The sequence below is a fragment of the Rutidosis leptorrhynchoides genome, chromosome 10 (assembly GCF_046630445.1).
Source record: "Rutidosis leptorrhynchoides isolate AG116_Rl617_1_P2 chromosome 10, CSIRO_AGI_Rlap_v1, whole genome shotgun sequence".
NCBI lineage: Eukaryota > Viridiplantae > Streptophyta > Magnoliopsida > Asterales > Asteraceae > Rutidosis > Rutidosis leptorrhynchoides.
The window spans coordinates 136,570,966-136,594,951 of record NC_092342.1 but is presented as its reverse complement, the minus strand read 5'-3'; positions in this window follow the sequence as shown (position 1 = coordinate 136,594,951).

Below are 23,986 nucleotides of genomic sequence, written 5' to 3'. Positions count from 1 at the left end.
CAGAGAAATGAGAGAAAACCGGGGGAGTTACCAAGTAACACGGATACTAACCCGAAAAATGGGCACGTTAATGCTATCACCACCCGAAGTGGTATAGCATATGATCCACCAAAGAAGCCTGCTGAGTATGATTTGCGAGTTCCATTGGTTAAAGATAGTGAGCCGGTAGTTGATAGTGAACCGGAGGGGGATAAGGAGCCGGAACGGGTGATTGAGGAAGTTGAAAATATACCGGTAAAGGTTGCTGCTAAACCGGTAGCTAAGGAGTATCAACCACCGCTCCCATACCCGAGAAAACAGAGGTTAGAGAAGTTAGAGGCGGAAAAATCAAAGTTCATGGAGTTGATCAAGAAAGTGAATGTCAACTTACCTTTCATTGATGTTATTGCGGGGATGCCCAAGTATGCTCGGTTCATGAAGGATTTGCTTACCAACCGGAAAAAGATGGAAAGTGTTTCATCCGTGACGTTAAATGCAGCATGTACAGCGGTGGTGACAAACCAACTTCCCGAGAAGTTGGAAGATCCGGGTTGTTTTACTATTCCTTGTTTATTGGGGGATCTTGCTTGTATGCGGGCATTGGCGGATTTGGGTGCTAGTATTAATTTAATGCCCTACTCTATTTACCTTAAACTAGCACCGGGGGAACTTAGACCCACTCGTATGGCCATACAACTAGGGGACCGCTCTATTAAATACCCTCGTGGGATTATAGAGAACATGCTAGTTAAGACCGATACATTAGTTTTCCCCGCCGACTTTGTAGTTCTAGACATGGAAGTGGATGAAAGGATTCCACTTATTTTGGGAAGGCCATTTTTGAATACCGCTAGATGTCTAATTGATGTTTATGGCCAACAGTTAACCCTTAGAATAGGTGACCAAAAGGTGTCCTTTGCTATTGATAAGGCATTAAAATACCCCGGTTACCTAGATGACACTTGTTATTTTTTGCAAATCGTGGACACACATGTTGAGTTTTTGCAGGAGTTTCCAGAATTGCAGGGAACAGGGGAATATGAAATAGCAAGTGATGAAGGGGATGTGTTAGATGAGGTGGATTTGATGACCACCCTAATGGCTGAAGGTTATGAGCCAACCGAAGAAGAGCATGAGGAGTTGGAGAAAGCAAATGCATACAGGAGCAAAACTTCAATTGAAGAGGCTCCTGAATTAGAGTTGAAACCACTCCCGGATAATTTGGAGTATGCTTTTCTTGGGGAGGAGTCTAAACTCTCGGTGATTATTGCTTCCGGTCTTTCTGTAAGTCAAAAGTCTAAACTTGTCTCCATGTTAAAAGCCCACAATCCGGCTATTGCATGGAAAATTTAGGATATTAAGGGTATTAGTCCCTCTTATTGTACACACAAAATCCTAATGGAAGATAACTTCAAACCGTGTGTGCAACGACAAAGGCGACTAAACCCACATATGCAGGAAGTGGTTAAAAAGGAGATTGTTAAACTCCTTGATGCAGGTCTTATTTATCCTATCTCTGACAGTCCTTGGGTGAGTCCGGTTCAATGTGTGCCCAAAAAGGGTGGCATGACCGTGATCACAAACGAAAAGAATGAATTAATTTCTACCAGGACTGTCACGGGATGGCGGGTGTGCATTGACTATCGAAAATTAAATGATGCCACCCGAAAGGACCATTTTCCCCTACCCTTCATCGATCAAATGTTGGAGAGGTTGGCGGGAAAAAGTTTCTATTATTTTCTTGATGGTTTTTCGGGATATTTCCAAATCCCTGTTGCACCCGAAGACCAAGAGAAAACCACGTTCACGTGCCCGTATGGCACATTCTCTTATCGGCGTATGCCGTTCGGTTTATGTAACGCCCCTGCTACCTTTCAAAGGTGTATGGTGGCGATTTTCCATGATATGATCGAAGACTGCATGGAGGTGTTTATGGACGACTTTTCAGTCTACGGAGACACCTTCAAGTCATGTCTTCTTAATCTTGGGCGTATGTTGATTCGGTGCGAAAAAGCCATTCTTGTGCTCAACTGGGAGAAATGCCACTTTATGGTTCGTGAGGGCATCGTTCTCGGGCACAAGATTTCTAAAGTTGGAATTGAGGTAGATAAGGCGAAAATCAATGTTATCGCCGAGCTTAAAGCCCCTACCGATGTTAAAGGTGTTCGAAGTTTTCTTGGGCACGCCGGGTTTTACCGGCGGTTTATCAAGGATTTTTCCAAAATTGCTACGCCCTTAAATAAACTTCTTGAAAAGGACGCTCCGTTTGTTTTCTTAGAGGAGTGTCACAAAGCTTTCAATCTTCTTAAAGCAAAGCTCACTAATTTACCTATCCTTATTAGTCCGGATTGGTCTATGCCATTCGAACTTATGTGTGATGCTAGTGACTTTGCAATCGGATCCGTCTTGGGGCAACGTGTTGGTAAACATTTTCAGCCCATTTACTATGCTAGTAAGACATTGCAAGGAGCGCAACTAAATTATACCACCACCGAAAAGGAACTCCTAGCAATTGTTTTCTCTTTTGACAAATTTCGTGCGTATCTCATACTAGCAAAGACGGTTGTGTATACGGACCACTCGGCCCTTAAGCATTTGCTCTCTAAACCCGATGCTAAACCGAGATTGATACGTTGGGTATTGCTTTTGCAAGAATTCGATGTAGAAATCCGGGATAAAAAGGGTGCCGAGAATTTAGCGGCCGATCACCTTTCACGTCTTGAGAACCCCTCCCATGAGGTTCTCGATGAGACTTCTATTCATGATGATTTTCCCGATGAATATCTCATGAAGGTGGAGGAGTGTGAAGACCCTTGGTTCGTTGATTTTGCGAATTATCTAGTTGGTTGATTCTTAGAGAAGGGTTGGTCACATCATAAACGTAAGAAGTTCTTTAGTGACCTTAAGTATTATTTTTGGGAGGACCCTTATCTCTTTAGGCGGTGTTCCGATGGAATGATCCGCCGGTGTGTTTCCGGAGAAGAATGCGAACGCATTCTTGTCCAATGTCATCATGGCCCGACAGGTGGGCATTATGGTCCCCAAGTTACGAGGCGAAAAGTCTTTGAGGCCGGGTTTTATTGGCCTACTATCTTCAAGGATGCCCACCGGATTTGTCAATCGTGCGATGCTTGTCAACGGGCGGGCCAAATCACCCAACGAGACGAGATGCCTCAAAATGTCATTCAAGTTTGTGAGGTTTTTGATATTTGGGGGATTGATTTCATGGGCCCGTTCCCGAAGTCGAATAATAAGCTCTACATTCTTGTAGCTATCGATTATGTTTCAAAATGGGTTGAAGCACAAGCTTTGCCCACTAATGATGCACGGGTCGTAGTTTCATTCCTAAAGCAACTCTTTTCTCGGTTTGGTTCCCCGAAAGCTTTAATTAGTGATCGGGGAACTCACTTTTGTAATGCCCAACTTGAAAAGGTGTTGAAACGGTATGGGGTAACCCATAAAGTTTCGACATCCTACCATCCTCAAACGAATGGGCAGGTCGAAAACACCAACCGAGCTTTAAAGAGGATTCTTGAGAAAACTATTGGTTCTAATCCTAAGGAGTGGTCGTTTAAGCTCGATGATGCCTTATGGGCATTTAGAACGGCGTATAAAACGCCAACCGGAACCACTCCTTTTTGGTTACTTTATGGCAAAGCGTGTCATCTCCAGGTAGAGATTGAACACAAAGCTTATTGGGCTCTAAAAACGAGCAATCTTGATCTTAAGGAGGCGGGTCGCCTTCGGTTGAGTCAATTGAATGAGTTAGAAAAGCTAAGGCTCGATGCGTATGAGAACTCATTGATTAGTAAGGAAAGAACGAAGAAGTGGCACGATAGTCGCTTGAAGGATCCTAAAGAATTTAAGGAAGGGGATCGTGTGCTTCTTTTCAATTTGAGGTTTCGTTTGTTTCCCGGGAAGTTAAAATCTAAATGGTCGGGACCTTTTGTTGTTCGAAAGGTTTATTCTCATGGGGCGGTTGATTTGGTAAATTTGAAAGGGGAAGAGTTCAAGGTTAACGGTCATCGGTTAAAACACTATATCGATGGACCGCAAGAGGTGGACGATGAGATTAAACTCATCTTTACCTCTAACGACGCGTAATAATCATGGTTAAAACCATTGTTGTAGAGTTTGTATATTTTTGTGCTTGTTTGACAATATGTGCAATATAATCATGCTTGGATTTTTGTTGGGGTTAGTTTGGTGGTTTTAGGTTGAGAAAATGGGATTTAAAGGTTTAAAAATACGAAATTCTGGTGTACCAGCACATGGAGCGCCGCTCCAGATCATGGCGCGCCGCGCCACTTTAAGACACCTGATGTACCAGATATTGAAAAAAGCTCAACATGATTTTTCAGTTAATCGGAGCGCCGCGCGATATTTCGGAGCGCCGCGCGACTTCCTTGCGCGCCGCGCCAATTCCTATCGGCCAGCTGTTTTCTTTTATAATTAAAATCAAACCCGAATTTTTACATCCACACAATTAGAAACGGGTTGGTAGCTGTATTTACCCCAATTCTTTTTATTCTTTTCATTCATAACATCTCTTTAACACTTACAAACACTTTGATTTTCAAAACCCTCAATCTCAAAACTTTGATTTCTTGTTTCAATTAACTTCAATCTTTCAAGAATGGCTCCTACCAAGGTCCGAATTTGTTTCTTTCTACTAATTTCATCTTATTATGTGTAATTGTTTGTTTAATTTTTAAGTATCATGATGAATTAGTGTGGGGTTGCTTTAATTTGGGTTATGTGATTCAATTAGTCATGGGTTTTGTTAGATTATCATTGTATGCTTTGATTTCATGATTAATTTTGTGTTTTTGGAAAGTTTAACATGAACCTAGGGTTTGTAGGTTTAAAAATCCGAATTTTGTAAGTTAGAAAGGGGATATTTGCTTGAAGGTGTGCTAGTTCTTGAATTGTTCATGTGTTTTTGAGCTAGTGTGGGGTTGTGTCCATATGGGCGGGTCAAATTGTTTTAAATGACTTGAGCTATATTGTTCTAATTATGTGTAATGCCATGCTAGTAAGGATTAAACATATGATTTTGAATTGTGATGAAGATTTTGTTAATGGTTATTGGAATTGGTAAAAGTTGCAAACATGATGAAGTTTATTGGATTGTTGGAATCTAAATGAGTGATAAGTAATCATGTTTGTCATGTTTTGGGTTATGTTGATTTATGATTATGGTTCATGAGTTGTTTTGTTTTAAGGGATAATGTGGTTTGGTTGAGAGTGTAGTTTTTGACATGTTTTTTTTTTCAAGTATTATTTGTTAACTTGGAGATTGTTTTCAAAAGTGGATTGGCATGAAACATGATTTGGTTGTGAATGGTACTTGGTGTCTATTATTATGACTAACATTAACTTTTGAGTTTATTTTTTTGTTTTTTTTATTTGTTTCATGAATGTAGAGATCAAGAGGATCCCAGGAACAACCAAGGCAACCACCGAATAATCCTGAATTATGGTTATCTCATATCTCGAATAATGAGGATTTGGAGGAAAGGTTCACCACAAATAGCGCTCGTCCGATTGAGCGAACTTATTATTTAGATTGGACGCATCTTTCATCAGCGGGTCCTAACATTGTTCGGGAGTTGCGTCGTTACTTGTGGGTAGTCTATGCGGGCAATGAGTTGAGACCTTATGAAAGGTTATTTGAGATTAATGAGGATATTTATGAGCAGATAACTATAGAGTTTTTCTCAACTGTTAGTTGTCGACCTCGAGTCTCTCCGACCGAGGCAGATTTCTTATCGTTTAGGCTTGGCGGGTTAGAGCGTCGTATGTCTAAGATTGAGCTGGATCGGGCATTAGATCTATATCCTGAGTTGACTGATAATGATTTGAAGTGGCATTTGATGAATTGCAGAGTGTTTGGGGAGCAAGTTTTCAGTGAAAGTGATTATTGGCCGACTGTGGCAACTGCTAGTGCTGGTCCGTTTAGTTCGAGTCGAAGTGTTCAGTCGATGCTTAGACTTCCTGAGGATCGAATAATTTTTAAGATGATAGCTACTATGTTTATGGCAAGGAGAAACGCAAACAAAATTCAGCGAAGGGATCTTTGGATCCTACAACAAATTAAACTGAGGGAGCCGATCGATGTCCCATGTATGTTAGGGGTATGGTTGCAGGAAATTGGAATGGACAACCGCACGGAACGCCCATTGTTAGGTGGGCATTTTGTTACTAGGTTAGCTCGGGCGTTTTTGGTCCCGACGAGTCGATGTGATGTGGTTGGAGTTGAGGCGATGCCCACCAATATTCTATTTTTCTCTAAGGCTGAGTTTATCCGCCGTGGTCCAGCAGGATGGGTTTTGTGGTCTGATGAAGAGCAACAGCCAGGTGACGGTGCAGGTCGAGGACGTGGACGTGGAGCTAGTCGATCCAAGTATGAGGCTGGGAGCTCGAGTGGTGCGAACGTACAGGGTACGTGGTCAATGGGTGAAGAGAGTTGGAATTCTTTGGTGAACAGTGTGGACGGTCTTCATTTAGAGTACAGGGACAGCAGGTCAGCATATGATGCTCAGGTGGAGCATAATCAGCGGATGTTGGCAGAGCAGCGTAGGCATAATGAGGATTTGATGACTTGGCACCAACAAAATTATGGGTCGATTAAAACAACACTAGGACAGTTTGGAACAGAGTTGGGTCATTTGGGAGAGCGTGTTGACAGGGTTGAGTACGATGTAAGGGGAATTAGGGCTCACAATCAGTGGGAGATCCATCAGCGACAAATTCAGCGTCAGATGCGTCATAACCCGGAGGCGTATATTCCAACGCGAACTACCATTCCTGATTATACGTCTGTTACTGCTCCGAGACTGGATCCTTCATATGACCCGTACCAAGCTTGTCAGGATACGTATGGTGTGAACTGGGACCCTACCAGAGATTTTTGGCCAGGAAGTGATTGATTGTTGCGCGTGATTATGTTGTAATTTGTTTTAAACTATTTTTGTTTCGTTGGTTTGTACTTGGATAATTTTTTATTTTGCTTATGTACTGTGGATTTATTTAGGGATAAGGCGTTTCGGTACCGGGTGGTGCCACCTTGTCCCATTTATGTAGTTCGTGTGTTTTTCTTTTCTTAGGTATGTTGGTGAAACAAATTTTTTTTCAAGTCTGGCATTAAGTTCAGCAAAACTACTTGAGTGATGATATTGGTGTGAGGATCGGGAATGAACGATGTTCTTATGCTGGCAGTCAGTTCAGCGCCATCTGTCACTGTCATTCCACGATTAGTGGTTAAGCTCGATAAGTTTTTATTTTTCTTACCCTTTCGATTTTAATCCATTTTTGATCTCAAGTAATGGGGACATTACTTGATCTCAAGTGTGGGGTGGGGGATGTAAAATCTCTCGGGTTGGTTGTTAATAGAATCATCATTATTTTGATTTTGATATCTAAAAGACTTGACGTTTCACGGGGTTTTGGTCGTAAAAAAAAAATTGAAAAATTTAGAAAAAAAAAATTGAAAAATTAGTTAGCGAAAAAGAAAAAAAAAAGATAGAAAAATAGTTTAAAATTCGACCAAAACCCTTGTTTAAGATTTGGCTTGGTATTTTTATTTTGTGAATTTGGAGAAGCCAAAAGTGTTCCACATGTTCATTTCCATTGAACATGAAATCCTACTAGTTCAAAGAACTCAATAGTAGGTCACCTGTACCAAAACGGGTGTAAACCGTGAGAGAGCGGTGATTGCATAGCGTGATTGTGACCGAATCACGTGCCAGATCAAAAACTTTTGGTTACTTGGTATAGCAGACTTCCGAAACTATATCATTTTATTATTGCATCATTTAATGATGTGATACTGTGGGAAGAGGAGCCTTGAGCTTCACCAGTGCTGTCCTTTTTAGGAGCAATAGCTACGTGCTTGTGTTTGCTTAGACAACACAACCCATAGCCAAAAGCTATGGAACCCGAAGGTTTTCGGGATTTATTGGGAGTAAAGTCTTCCGAAAGTTGTTTCAAAACCAGTGTCATTTGAAACAGATTGGCACTTCCGAGTGACTCAGATCCACTCATTAAGGAAGTAAAGTCTTCCGACCGTTCTACTTGGTACGTATACCTCTTAAGCGTGCCATTTCATTACCCATCATTTCACGATGAGGTACTGTTAGAGGAGAAAGTCTTGAACTTTCAAAACATGTTCATTATTTTGAATGTGAAATCCTACATGAACATAACAGTTCAATAGTAGGTCACCTGTACCAAAAACGGGTGTCAACCGTATGAATGGTGATTGGATCGTGTGGTCAAAACCGGGCCATGCGCTAGATCAAAAACTTAAACAGGGCGGTCTTCATTGTTTCTCCTAACAAGGACAATGATGCGCCCGACCACCTAACATAACCACATAGGATGTATCCATTCCATTTTTAAGGGAGTCAAGTCTCCCGAACGACACACTTGCTGATTCATTTCAGAAGTTGTAGTCCAGACCAGTTGTAGGGTGACGAAAAGTCTTGAAAAGTCATTGCTAAAATCGACTGGAAATCTACCAGGCCTCAATGTCAAACAGGGAAACTGGTAGTTGAAGCTTATCTCAATGAGGGAGATTTGCTAGCCAAATGGGAAGTGCACCATGATACACAAAATGTCAGTGATTGATCAGATTCTCAGTGGATAACCTCCGGAAAGGTAAGATATCAGCTTTTAAGCCTGATGAACTTCAATCTTTATGATTGACTTAACGGATTAGATGATTACCTCATAATTGTCGATGATATCCGAACGTAATGTGTATCCTCCTAAGCACATTATTTTCTACCGACATCTCGCGATGTTAGGTACTGTGGGAGGCTTGGCTTGACCAATTGCGGGGTAGCTCGTGCGTTCTCTTGGCACACATGTTCGATTGTTATATCTCTGGTGCTCGGTTCCCACTTGATTCCCGGTTCCATTGAAGACTTATGTTATGATTCGAGATTCTCTATTTCATCATTACGGTACGTTATCGAGATTATTTTGGTTACTATATTCATTCATATTGTTTGCGGTTGGGAAGTTACATCGGGGGAATGCAAGTGGGAACTATGGTTGTTATTTATTCCAAATCGTGCCCACGCTAGTTGCTTGTTTGGTTTCTTATTCGTTTGGTTCTACATACATGTTTGAAGACTTTATTATATGGTAGAAGATTATTATCGAGTTTATTTGCTTGAGGACAAACAAAACTCTAGTGTGGGGTTGTTTGATATCGCATATTTTATACGCATTTTTCTTAGTGATATCGGGTACATTTTGGTCCTTTTGGATACGATTTGGAATTATTTCGGTGAAAGTTGTGAAAAGTTTGAGTTCCATGACCAAGGAGGTTAATTTTGAAGTTATTTGATGGTTTTGGGTGATTTTCGATGTAAACGAGTGAAAGGGTTTGGTCCGATTCGAGTTTTGGTGTTTGTATTAAGTTTTTCAGCTCATTTCAGCAAAAATGACATGGAGCGCCGCTCCAAAACGTGGCGCGCCGCGCCATTCCACATAAAATACAGTTCGAGCGTTTTTAAAAGGCAGATTTCAGCTCACCAGTTATTTGGCGCGCCGCGCGAGGAAATGGCGCGCCGCGCGAGTAAGGGCGCGCCGCGCAGGGTCATTTTCGGTGCAATTCTGAACCCGGTTAAGACCCTGCGCGGCGCGCCCTTACTCGCGCGGCGCGCCATTTCCTCGCGCGGCGCGCCAAATAACTGGTGAGCTGAAATCTGCCTTTTAAAAACGCTCGAAACTGTATTTTATGTGGAATGGCGCGGCGCGCCACGTTTTGGAGCGGCGCTCCATGTAATTTTTGCTGAAATGAGCTGAAAAACTTAATACAAACACCAAAACTCGAATCGGACCAAACCCTTTCACTCGTTTACATCGAAAATCACCCAAAACCATCAAATAACTTCAAAATTAACCTCCTTGGTCTTGGAACTAAAACTTTTCACAACTTTCACCGAAATAATTCCAAATCGTATCCAAAAGGACCAAAATGTACCCGATATCGATAAGAAAAATGCGTATAAAATATGCGATATCAGTACTCATTTCTGTAATAATCAACTTGAGAAAGTTCTCAAAAGATATGGAGTAACTCATAAAATCTCCACCGCATATTGAAATGTCCAGTTCTTATTGATTAAAAACGTTCCATATTAATTGATTTCGTTGCGAGGTTTTGACCTCTATATGAGACGTTTTTCAAAGACTGCATTCATTTTTAAAACAAACCATAACCTTTATTTCATAAATAAAGGTTTAAAAAGCTTTACGTAGATTATCAAATAATGATAATCTAAAATATCCTGTTTACACACGACCATTACATAATGGTTTACAATACAAATATGTTACATCGAAATCAGTTTCTTGAATGCAGTTTTTACACAATATCATACAAACATGGACTCCAAATCTTGTCCTTATTTTAGTATGCAACAGCGGAAGCTCTTAATATTCACCTGAGAATAAACATGCTTTAAACGTCAACAAAAATGTTGGTGAGTTATAGGTTTAACCTATATATATCAAATCGTAACAATAGACCACAAGATTTCATATTTCAATACACATCCCATACATAGAGATAAAAATCATTCATATGGTGAACACCTGGTAACCGACATTAACAAGATGCATATATAAGAATATCCCCATCATTCCGGGACACCCTTCGGATATGATATAAATTTCGAAGTACTAAAGCATCCGGTACTTTGGATGGGGTTTGTTAGGCCCAATAGATCTATCTTTAGGATTCGCGTCAATTAGGGTGTCTGTTCCCTAATTCTTAGATTACCAGACTTAATAAAAAGGGGCATACTCGATTTCGATAATTCAACCATAGAATGTAGTTTCACGTACTTGTGTCTATTTTGTAAATCATTTATAAAACCTGCATGTATTCTCATCCCAAAAATATTAGATTTTAAAAGTGGGACTATAACTCACTTTCACAGATTTTTACTTCGTCGGGAAGTAAGACTTGGCCACTGGTTGATTCACGAACCTATAACAATATATACATATATATCAAAGTATGTTCAAAATATATTTACAACACTTTTAATATATTTTGATGTTTTAAGTTTATTAAGTCAGCTGTCCTCGTTAGTAACCTATAACTAGTTGTCCACAGTTAGATATACAGAAATAAATCGATAAATATTATCTTGAATCAATCCACGACCCAGTGTATACGTATCTCAGTATTGATCACAACTCAAACTATACATATTTTGGAATCAACCTCAACCCTGTATAGCTAACTCCAACATTCACATATAGAGTGTCTATGGTTGTTCCGAAATATATATAGATGTGTCGACATGATAGGTCGAAACATTGTATACGTGTCTATGGTATCTCAAGATTATATAATATACAATACAAGTTGATTAAGTTATGGTTGGAATATATTTGTTACCAATTTTTACGTAGCTAAAATGAGAAAAATTATCCAATCTTGTTTTACCCATAACTTCTTCATTTTAAATCCGTTTTGAGTGAATCAAATTGCTATGGTTTCATATTGAACTCTATTTTATGAATCTAAACAGAAAAAGTATAGGTTTATAGTCGGAAAAATAAGTTACAAGTCGTTTTTGTAAAGGTAGTCATTTCAGTCGAAAGAACGACGTCTAGATGACCATTTTAGAAAACATACTTCCACTTTGAGTTTAACCATAATTTTTGGATATAGTTTCATGTTCATAATAAAAATCATTTTCTCAGAATAACAACTTTTAAATCAAAGTTTATCATAGTTTTTAATTAACTAACCCAAAACAGCCCGCGGTGTTACTACGACGGCGTAAATCCGGTTTTACGGTGTTTTTCGTGTTTCCAGGTTTTAAATCATTAAGTTAGCATATCATATAGATATAGAACATGTGTTTAGTTGATTTTAAAAGTCAAGTTAGAAGGATTAACTTTTGTTTGTGAACAAGTTTAGAATTAACTAAACTATGTTCTAGTGATTACAAGTTTAAACCTTCGAATAAGATAGCTTTATATGTATGAATCGAATGATGTTATGAACATCATTACTACCTTAATTTCCTTGGATAAACCTACTGGAAAAGAGAAAAATGGATCTAGCTTCAATGGATCCTTGGATGGCTCGAAGTTCTTGAAGCAGAATCATGACACGAAAACAAGTTCAAGTAAGATCATCACTTGAAATAAGATTGTTATAGTTATAGAAATTGAACCAAAGTTTGAATATGATTATTACCTTGTATTAGAATGATAACCTACTGTAAGAAACAAAGATTTCTTGAGGTTGGATGATCACCTTACAAGATTGGAAGTGAGCTAGCAAACTTGAAAGTATTCTTGATTTTATGAAACTAGAACTTTTGGAATTTATGAAGAACACTTAGAACTTGAAGATAGAACTTGAGAGAGATCAATTAGATGAAGAAAATTGAAGAATGAAAGTGTTTGTAGGTGTTTTTGGTCGTTGGTGTATGGATTAGATATAAAGGATATGTAATTTTGTTTTCATGTAAATAAGTCATGAATGATTACTCATATTTTTGTAATTTTATGAGATATTTCATGCTAGTTGCCAAATGATGGTTCCCACATGTGTTAGGTGACTCACATGGGCTGCTAAGAGCTGATCATTGGAGTGTATATACCAATAGTACATACATCTAAAAGCTGTGTATTGTACGAGTACGAATACGGGTGCATACGAGTAGAATTGTTGATGAAACTGAACGAGGATGTAATTGTCAGCATTTTTGTTAAGTAGAAGTATTTTGATAAGTGTATTGAAGTCTTTCAAAAGTGTATAAATATATATTAAAACACTACATGTATATACATTTTAACTGAGTCGTTAAGTCATCGTTAGTCGTTACATGTAAGTGTTGTTTTAAAACCTTTAGGTTAACGATCTTGTTAAATGTTGTTAACCCAATGTTTATAATATCAAATGAGATTTTAAATTATTATATTATCATGATATTATCATGTATGAATATCTCTTAATATGATATATATACATTAAATGTCTTTACAACGATAATCGTTACATATATGTCTCGTTTAAAAATCATTAAGTTAGTAGTCTTGTTTTTACATATGTAGTTCATTGTTAATATACTTTATGATATGTTTTCTTATCATAGTATCATGTTAACTATATATATATCCATATATATGTCATCATATAGTTTTTACAAGTTTTAACGTTTGTGAATCACCGATCAACTTGGGTGGTCAATTGTCTATATGAAACATATTTCAATTAATCAAGTCTTAATAAGTTTGATTGCTTAACATGTTGGAAACATTTAATCATGTAAATATCAATCTCAATTAATATATATAAACATGGAAAAGTTCGGGTCACTACAGTACCTACCCGTTAAATAAATTTCGTCCCGAAATTTTAAGCTGTTGAAGGTGTTGACGAATCTTCTGGAAATAGATGCGGGTATTTCTTCTTCATCTGATCTTCACGCTCCCAGGTGAACTCGGGTCCTCTACGAGCATTCCATCGAACCTTAACAATTGGTATCTTGTTTTGCTTAAGTCTTTTAACCTCACGATCCATTATTTCGACGGGTTCTTCGATGAATTGAAGTTTTTTTGATTTGGATTTCATCTAACGGAATAGTGAGATCTTCTTTAGCAAAACATTTCTTTAAATTCGAGACGTGGAAAGTGTTATGTACAGCCGCGAGTTGTTGAGGTAACTCTAGTCGGTAAGCTACTGGTCCGACACGATCAATAATCTTGAATGGTCCAATATACCTTGGATTTAATTTCCCTCGTTTACCAAATCGAACAACGCCTTTCCAAGGTGCAACTTTAAGCATGACCATCTCTCCAATTTCAAATTCTATATCTTTTCTTTTAATGTCAGCGTAGCTCTTTTGTCGACTTTGGGCGGTTTTCAACCGTTGTTGAATTTGGATGATCTTCTCGGTAGTTTCTTGTATAATCTCCGGACCCGTAATCTGTCTATCCCCCACTTCACTCCAACAAATCGGAGACCTGCACTTTCTACCATAAAGTGCTTCAAACGGCGCCATCTCAATGCTTGAATGGTAGCTGTTGTTGTAGGAAAATTCTGCTAACGGTAGATGTCGATCCCAACTGTTTCCGAAATCAATAACACATGCTCGTAGCATGTCTTTAAGCGTTTGTATCGTCCTTTCGCTCTGCCCATTAGTTTGTGGATGATAGGCAGTACTCATGTCTAGACGAGTTCCTAATGCTTGCTGTAATGTCTGCCAGAATCTTGAAATAAATCTGCCATCCCTATCAGAGATAATAGAGATTGGTATTCCATGTCTGGAGATGACTTCCTTCAAATACAGTCGTGCTAACTTCTCCATCTTGTCATCTTCTCTTATTGGCAGGAAGTGTGCTGATTTGGTGAGACGATCAACTATTACCCAAATAGTATCAAAACCACTTGCAGTCCTTGGCAATTTAGTGATGAAATCCATGGTAATGTTTTCCCATTTCCATTCCGGGATTTCGGGTTGTTGAAGTAGACCTGATGGTTTCTGATGCTCAGCTTTGACCTTAGAACACGTCAAACATTCTCCTACGTATTTAGCAACATCGGCTTTCATACCCGGCCACCAAAAATGTTTCTTGAGATCCTTGTACATCTTCCCCGTTCCAGGATGTATTGAGTATCTGATTTTATGAGCTTCTCTAAGTACCATTTCTCTCATATCTCCAAATTTTGGTACCCAAATCCTTTCAGCCCTATACCGGGTTCCGTCTTCCCGAATATTAAGATGCTTCTCTGATCCTTTGGGTATTTCATCCTTTAAATTTCCCTCTTTTAAAACTCCTTGTTGCGCCTCCTTTATTTGAGTAGTAATGTTATTATGAATCATTATATTCATAGATTTTACTCGAATGGGTTCTCTGTCCTTCCTGCTCAAGGCATCGGCTACCACATTTGCCTTCCCCGGGTGGTAACGAATCTCAAAGTCGTAATAATTCAATAATTCAATCCACCTACGCTGCCTCATATTCAGTTGTTTCTGATTAAATATGTGTTGAAGACTTTTGTGGTCGGTATATATAATACTTTTGACCCCATATAAGTAGTGCCTCCAAGTCTTTAATGCAAAAACAACCGCGCCTAATTCCAAATCATGCGTCGTATAATTTTGTTCGTGAATCTTCAATTGTCTAGACGCATAAGCAATCACCTTCATTCGTTGCATTAATACACAACCGAGACCTTGCTTTGATGCATCACAATAAATCACAAAATCATCATTCCCTTCAGGCAATGACAATATAGGTGCCGTAGTTAGCTTTTTCTTCAATAACTGAAACGCTTTCTCTTGTTCATCATTCCATTCAAATTTATTCCCTTTATGCGTTAATGCAGTCAAGGGTTTTGCTATTCTGGAAAAGTCTTGGATGAACCTTCTGTAGTAACCAGCTAGTCCTAAAAACTGGCGTATGTGTTTCGGAGTTTTCGGGGTTTCCCACTTTTCAACAGTTTCTATCTTTGCCGGATCCACCTTAATACCTTCTTTGTTCACTATGTGACCGAGGAATTGAACTTCTTCCAACCAAAATGCACACTTTGAAAACTTAGCGTACAATTCTTCCTTCCTCAATACTTCTAACACCTTTCTCAAATGTTCACCGTGTTCTTGGTCATTCTTTGAGTAAATAAGTATGTCATCAATGAAAACAATGACAAACTTGTCAAGGTATGGTCTACACACTCGGTTCATAAGGTCCATGATCACAGCTGGTGCATTAGTTAAACCAAACGGCATGACCATAAACTCGTAATGACCGTAACGTGTTCTGAAAGCAGTCTTTGGAATATCATCTTCTTTCACCCGCATTTGATGATACCCGGAACGTAAGTCAATCTTTGAATAAACAGACGAGCCTTGTAGTTGATCAAATAAGTCGTCGATTCTCGGTAGTGGGTAGCGGTTCTTAATGGTAAGTTTGTTCAACTCTCGGTAGTCGATACACAACCTGAATGTACCATCTTTCTTCTTGACAAACAAAACAGGAGCTCCCCACGGTGATGTGCTTGGTCGAATGAAACCACGCTCTAAAATTTCTTGTAATTGGCTTTGCAGTTCTTTCATCTCGCTGGGTGCGAGTCTGTAAGGAGCACGAGCTATTGGTGCAGCTCCTGGTACAAGATCTATTTGAAATTCAACGGATCGATGTGGGGGTAATCCCGGTAATTCTTTCGGAAATACATCGGGAAATTCTTTTGCAATGGGAACATCATTGATGCTCTTTTCTTCAGTTTGTACTTTCTCGACGTGTGCTAGAACAGCATAGCAACCTTTTCTTATTAGTTTTTGTGCCTTCAAATTACTAATAAGATGTAGCTTCGTGTTGCCCTTTTCTCCGTACACCATTAAGGGTTTTCCTTTTTCTCGTATAATGCGAATTGCATTTTTGTAACAAACGATCTCCGCTTTCACTTCTTTCAACCAGTCCATACCGATTATCACATCAAAACTCCCTAACTCTACTGGTATCAAATCAATCTTAAATGTTTCGCTAACCAGTTTAATTTCTCGATTCCGACATATATTATCTGCTGAAATTAATTTACCATTTGCTAATTCGAGTAAAAATTTACTATCCAAAGGCGTCAATGGACAACTTAATTTAGCACAAAAATCTCTACTCATATAGCTTCTATCCGCACCCGAATCAAATAAAACGTAAGCAGATTTATTGTCAATAAGAAACGTACCCGTAACAAGCTCCGGGTCTTCCTGTGCCTCTGCCGCATTAATATTGAAAACTCTTCCACGGCCTTGTCCATTCGTGTTCTCCTGGTTCGGGCAATTTCTAATAATGTGGCCCGGTTTTCCACATTTATAACAAACTACATTGGCATAACTTGCTCCGACACTACTTGCTCCGCCATTACTCATTCCGACACCATTTGTTCCTTTCGTTCTATTAACCCCTGGTCCGTAGACCTCACACTTCGCCGCGCTATGACCATTTCTTTTACACTTGTTGCAAAATTTGGTGCAGAACCCCGAGTGATTCTTTTCACACCTTTGGCATAGCTGCTTCTGATTGTTGTTGTTATTGCGGTTATTATTGTTGTTGGGATGATTGTTGTAGTTGCTGTTGTTGTTGTTGTTGTTGTTGGGCCGTTTGTTGTAGTTGCGATTGATGTTGCGATTGTTGGGATAATTGTTGCGATTATTGTTGTAATTGCTGTTGTTGTTGTATTGGTGATTCTTATCACCGTTTTCCTCCCACTTTCTTTTGACTTGCTTCACATTGGCCTCTTCAGCAGTCTATTCTTTAATTCTTTCTTCAATCTGGTTCACTAGTTTGTGAGCCATTCTACATGCCTGTTGTATGGAGGCGGGCTCGTGTGAACTTATATCTTCTTGGATTCTTTCCGGTAATCCTTTCACAAACGCGTCGATCTTCTCTTCCTCATCTTCGAATGCTCCCGGACACAATAGGCACAATTCTGTGAATCGTCTTTCGTACGTGGTAATATCAAATCCTTGGGTTCGTAACCCTCTAAGTTCTATCTTGAGCTTATTGACCTCGGTTCTGGGACGGTACTTCTCGTTCATCAAGTGCTTGAATGCTGACCACGGTAGTGCGTACGCATCATCTTGTCCCACTTGCTCTAGATAGGTATTCCACCATGTTAACGCAGAACCTGTGAAGGTATGCGTAGCGTACTTCACTTTGTCCTCTTCAGTACACTTACTTATGGCAAACACCGATTCAACCTTCTCGGTCCACCGTTTCAATCCGATCGGTCCTTCGGTTCCATCAAATTCCAAAGGTTTGCAGGCAGTGAATTCTTTGTAGGTGCATCCTACACGATTTCCTGTACTGCTAGATCCAAGGTTATTGTTAGTATGTAGCGCAGCCTGTACTGCGGCTATGTTTGAAGCTAGAAAAGTACGGAATTCCTCTTCATTCATATTCACGGTGTGTCGAGTAGTCGGTGCCATTTCCTTCAAAATAGTCAAATGGAACAAGTTAATCATACAGAATATTAAGAGTAGTTAATAGTATTTCGTAGCATAATATGAACTCATTTATAAAAGCTTTTTCTTCATATTAGCGTTTTATAAGTTTAAATTCGGGTAGTACCTACCCGTTAAGTTCATACTTAGTAGCTAATATACAATTCAACTACTACAATTCTATATGAAAAACTGATTATAATAATATTTCGCGTTCAAACTTTTATACAATATTTTACAAACTTACAATACCGCTTATTTTACATAAAGCATGAAATATAGCACACAATAACTTTGATACAAGATAGTTGTGAAGATAATTCTAGCTAGTACACAAGTCGTTCAGCAAAGGCAATAAAGACACGTAATTCATATGTCCAGAAACAAGTCATGCATTCTGGTTTTACTAGGACTACTTCCCATCCTTGGTCTTGTGCAACATAACCGTTATGGCCGTTGATAAGACAGCGTGTTGTAACGTCGTCAAAGGGACGAGGGTTACGTAATGACCAACAGTCTCGTAATAACCTAAAAACCTCATTTCTTACCCCAATTACCGACTTCGTCACTTGTGGGAACGTTTTGTTTAATAGTTGTAGCCCGATGTTCTTGTTCTCACTTTGGTAAGAAGCGAACATTACTAACCCGTAAGCATAACATGCTTCTTTATGTTGCATGTTAGCCACTTTTTCTAAATCACGAAGTCCTATATTCGGATATACTGAGTCAAAATAATTTCTTAACCCGTTGCGTAAAATAGCATTTGGGTTCCCCGCAACATATGCGTCAAAGTAAACACATCGTAACTTATGGATTTCCCAATGTGATATTCCCCATCTTCCGAATGAAAGCCTTTTATAAACCAAGGCATTCTTGGAACGTTCTTCGAATGTCTTACAAACTGATCTCGCCTTAAATAGTTGTGCCGAGGAATTCTGACCGACTCTAGACAAGATTTCATCAATCATGTCTCCGGGTAGGTCTCTTAAAATATTGGGTTGTCTATCCATTTTGTGTTTTTATACTGTAAAATAGACAAGAGTTAGATTCATAAAAAAAAAATACTTATTAATACAAGCAATTTTTACATATATCATAAAGCATAAGCACACTATATTACATATATTACACCACATGAATACAACTATCTTATTCCGACTCGCTTGTTTCTTCTTCTTCGGTTTTGGTTCGTTTTGCCAAGTTTCTAGGGATATATGATTTTCCCCTAATACGAGCCGTCGTTATCCACATTGGTTTAGAAAAACCTGGTGGTTTAGAGGTTCCCGGGTCATTGTTACAACTTAAGGACTTCGGGGGTTGACGATACATATAAAGTTCATCGGGGTTGGAATTAGATTTCTCTATTTTTATGCCCTTTCCCTTATTATTTTCTTTTGCCTTTTTAAATTCAGTTGGGGTAATTTCTATAATATCATCGGAATTCTCGTCGGAATCCGATTCATCGGAGAATTGGTAATCCTCCCAATATTTTGCTTCCTTGGCGGAAACACCATTGACCATAATTAACCTTGGTCGGTTGGTTGAGGATTCTCTTTTACTTAACCGTTTTATTATTTCCCCCACCGGTTCTATTTCTGCTTCCGGTTCCGATTCTTCTTCCGGTTCCGATTCTTCTTCCGGTTCCGACTCTTCTTCCGGTTCCTCTTCGGGAACTTGTGAATCAGTCCACGAATCATTCCAATTTACATTTGACTCTTCATTATTATTAGGTGAGTCAATGAGACTTGTTCTAGAGGTAGACATCTATCACATAATATCAAACACGATAAGAGATTAATATATCACATAATATTCATATGTTAAAAATATATAGTTTCCAACAAAAATGTTAAGCAATCATTTTTAAAGAAAACACGGTCGAAGTCCAGACTCACTAATGCATCCTAACAAACTCGATAAGACACACTAATGCAAATTTTCTGGTTCTCTAAGACCAACGCTCGGATACCAACTGAAATGTCCCGTTCTTATTGATTAAAAACGTTCCATATTAATTGATTTCGTTGCGAGGTTTTGACCTCTATATGAGACGTTTTTCAAAGACTGCATTCATTTTTAAAACAAACCATAACCTTTATTTCATAAATAAAGGTTTAAAAAGCTTTACGTAGATTATCAAATAATGATAATCTAAAATATCCTGTTTACACATGACCATTACATAATGGTTTACAATACAAATATGTTACATCGAAATCAGTTTCTTGAATGCAGTTTTTACACAATATCATACAAACATGGACTCCAAATCTTGTCCTTATTTTAGTATGCAACAGCGGAAGCTCTTAATATTCACCTGAGAATAAACATGCTTTAAACGTCAACAAAAATGTTGGTGAGTTATAGGTTTAACCTATATATATCAAATCGTAACAATAGACCACAAGATTTCATATTTCAATACACATCCCATACATAGAGATAAAAATCATTCATATGGTGAACACCTGGTAACCGACATTAACAAGATGCATATATAAGAATATCCCCATCATTCCGGGACACCCTTCGGATATGATATAAATTTCGAAGTACTAAAGCATCCGGTACTTTGGATGGGGTTTGTTAGGCCCAATAGATCTATCTTTAGGATTCGCGTCAATTAGGGTGTCTGTTCCCTAATTCTTAGATTACCAGACTTAATAAAAAGGGGCATACTCGATTTCGATAATTCAACCATAGAATGTAGTTTCACGTACTTGTGTCTATTTTGTAAATCATTTATAAAACCTGCATGTATTCTCATCCCAAAAATATTAGATTTTAAAAGTGGGACTATAACTCACTTTCACAGATTTTTACTTCGTCGGGAAGTAAGACTTGGCCACTGGTTGATTCACGAACCTATAACAATATATACATATATATCAAAGTATGTTCAAAATATATTTACAACACTTTTAATATATTTTGATGTTTTAAGTTTATTAAGTCAGCTGTCCTCGTTAGTAACCTATAACTAGTTGTCCACAGTTAGATATACAGAAATAAATCAATAAATATTATCTTGAATCAATCCACGACCCAGTGTATACGTATCTCAGTATTGATCACAACTCAAACTATACATATTTTGGAATCAACCTCAACCCTGTATAGCTAACTCCAACATTCACATATAGAGTGTCTATGGTTGTTCCGAAATATATATAGATGTGTCGACATGATAGGTCGAAACATTGTATACGTGTCTATGGTATCTCAAGATTATATAATATACAATACAAGTTGATTAAGTTATGGTTGGAATATATTTGTTACCAATTTTCACGTAGCTAAAATGAGAAAAATTATCCAATCTTGTTTTACCCATAACTTCTTCATTTTAAATCCGTTTTGAGTGAATCAAATTGCTATGGTTTCATATTGAACTCTATTTTATGAATCTAAACAGAAAAAGTATAGGTTTATAGTCGGAAAAATAAGTTACAAGTCGTTTTTGTAAAGGTAGTCATTTCAGTCGAAAGAACGACGTCTAGATGACCATTTTAGAAAACATACTTCCACTTTGAGTTTAACCATAATTTTTGGATATAGTTTCATGTTCATAATAAAAATCATTTTCTCAGAATAACAACTTTTAAATCAAAGTTTATCATAGTTTTTAATTAACTAACCCAAAACAGCCCGCGGTGTTACTACGACGGCGTAAATCCGGTTTTACGGTGTTTTTCGTGTTTCCAGGTTTTAAATCATTAAGTTAGCATATCATATAGATATAGAACATGTGTTTAGTTGATTTTAAAAGTCAAGTTAGAAGGATTAACTTTTGTTTGCGAACAAGTTTAGAATTAATTAAACTATGTTCTAGTGATTACAAGTTTAAACCTTCGAATAAGATAGCTTTATATGTATGAATCGAATGATGTTATGAACATCATTACTACCTTAATTTCCTTGGATAAACCTACTGGAAAAGATAAAAATGGATCTAGCTTCAATGGATCCTTGGATGGCTCGAAGTTCTTGAAGCAGAATCATGACACGAAAACAAGTTCAAGTAAGATCATCACTTGAAATAAGATTGTTATAGTTATAGAAATTGAACCAAAGTTTGAATATGATTATTACCTTGTATTAGAATGATAACCTACTGTAAGAAACAAAGATTTCTTGAGGTTGGATGATCACCTTACAAGATTGGAAGTGAGCTAGCAAACTTGAAAGTATTCTTGATTTTATGAAACTAGAACTTTTGGAATTTATGAAGAACACTTAGAACTTGAAGATAGAACTTGAGAGAGATCAATTAGATGAAGAAAATTGAAGAATGAAAGTGTTTGTAGGTGTTTTTGGTCGTTGGTGTATGGATTAGATATAAAGGATATGTAATTTTGTTTTCATGTAAATAAGTCATGAATGATTACTCATATTTTTGTAATTTTATGAGATATTTCATGCTAGTTGTCAAATGATGGTTCCCACATGTGTTAGGTGACTCACATGGGCTGCTAAGAGCTGATCATTGGAGTGTATATACCAATAGTACATACATCTAAAAGCTGTGTATTGTACGAGTACGAATACGGGTGCATACGAGTAGAATTGTTGATGAAACTGAACGAGGATGTAATTGTAAGCATTTTTGTTAAGTAGAAGTATTTTGATAAGTGTATTGAAGTCTTTCAAAAGTGTATAAATACATATTAAAACACTACATGTATATACATTTTAACTGAGTCGTTAAGTCATCGTTAGTCGTTACATGTAAGTGTTGTTTTGAAACCTTTAGGTTAACGATCTTGTTAAATGTTGTTAACCCAATGTTTATAATATCAAATGAGATTTTAAATTATTATATTATCATGATATTATCATGTATGAATATCTCTTAATATGATATATACATTAAATGTCTTTACAACGATAATCGTTACATATATGTCTCGTTTAAAAATCATTAAGTTAGTAGTCTTGTTTTTACATATGTAGTTCATTGTTAATATACTTTATGATATGTTTTCTTATCATAGTATCATGTTAACTATATATATATCCATATATATGTCATCATATAGTTTTTACAAGTTTTAACGTTCGTGAATCACCGATCAACTTGGGTGGTCAATTGTCTATATGAAACATATTTCAATTAATCAAGTCTTAATAAGTTTGATTGCTTAACATGTTGGAAACATTTAATCATGTAAATATCAATCTCAATTAATATATATAAACATGGAAAAGTTCGGGTCACTACACATATCATCCACAGACAAGTGGACAAGTTGAAAATACCAACCGAGCTTTAAAACGTATTCTAGAGAAAACCGTAGGATCAAATCCGAAGGAATGGTCCATGAAATTGAAGGATGCACTCTGGGCTTTTAGAACAGCCTACAAAACTCCAATTGGAACCACACCTTTTAAACTCGTTTACGGAAAAGCATGTCATCTTCCAGTAGAAATTGAACACAAAGCATTCTGGGCTTTGAAGATATGTAATCTTGATTTACATGAAGCTGGACGTCTACGGTTAAGTCAATTAAACGAATTAGAAGAATTAAGACATGAAGCATAAGAAAATTCGTTAATCTATAAGGAGAGAACGAAGAAATGGCATGATAAAAGAATCAAAAGTTCAAAAGAATTTAAAGAAGGAGACAAAGTTCTTCTTTTCAATTCACGATTTAAGCTATTTCCTGGAAAATTGAAATCAAGATGGTCTGGACCATTCATAGTCAAAAGAGTTTTCCCATACGGAACAGTAGAATTAATAAATTCAAATGGAATTGAATTTAAGGTTAATGGTCACAGAGTTAAACATTACATAGATAGTCCAATGGAAGTTGACAACGAAGTTAATCACAATTTCGACACCACAGCTAACTAAGTGTGGGGAGAATCAAGTCTTTAAAGGATAATATGTATTTCTGTTAGAGTTAGATTTTCTGTTTTCGTGTAGTTCTCGAAAATGGAACCCGAATGGTCTTTCCCTAGCAGACCCTAAAGAACTAGTCTTCTCCCCCCATTCTGAATTTTTATTTTTTTTAGGTTTT